The following is a 603-nucleotide window of genomic DNA, read 5'->3' on the forward strand; positions in this document are numbered from 1 at the left end:
TAGGAACATAGAGATTGAGAGAAAGCTTGGAGAAGACACACTTTATTTACCACTAATTTCAAACCATTATACATATGAATCGGCAGAAAAAAAAACACCTAAATTGCCCATACATTCAAATGATCATAAGACAAACCACTTGAATACACTTAGCTTTATTATTAAGAGTGGTCACACACACAGACGAAGCTTTTTATCAGTCACAGATAAAAACCTTTATCGATCTTGTGCATTAAAAGGGTTTATTCATTCTCAAAGAAAGGATTCAGTCATGCTACACAGAGGTTCCGGTAGTTTATCATACCCCCTTTCTTACTGGTCTTCCTAATCTAAGGAGAATTATATCTTTGAAAAAAAGAAAACGAATAATCTAACAAGGAAAACTTGTGGATTAGTGACAAGAAAATAAATTAGGAAAGAATAACGTCATCGATTGAACGTGTCACCTTCCGATATCGCTTCCTTGATCCCGTTTTCTGTTCCCCGGAAGGAAGTGGATTATCAATCTTGTATTATCCATCACACAGTTTCTAGATCTAGAGCTGGCGTTTCAGCTTACAATAGAACAGGAATTTTAGTTTTGTTTTCCTTATTCATCCATCT

The sequence above is a fragment of the Penaeus monodon genome, chromosome 30, assembly GCF_015228065.2.
Source record: "Penaeus monodon isolate SGIC_2016 chromosome 30, NSTDA_Pmon_1, whole genome shotgun sequence".
NCBI lineage: Eukaryota > Metazoa > Arthropoda > Malacostraca > Decapoda > Penaeidae > Penaeus > Penaeus monodon.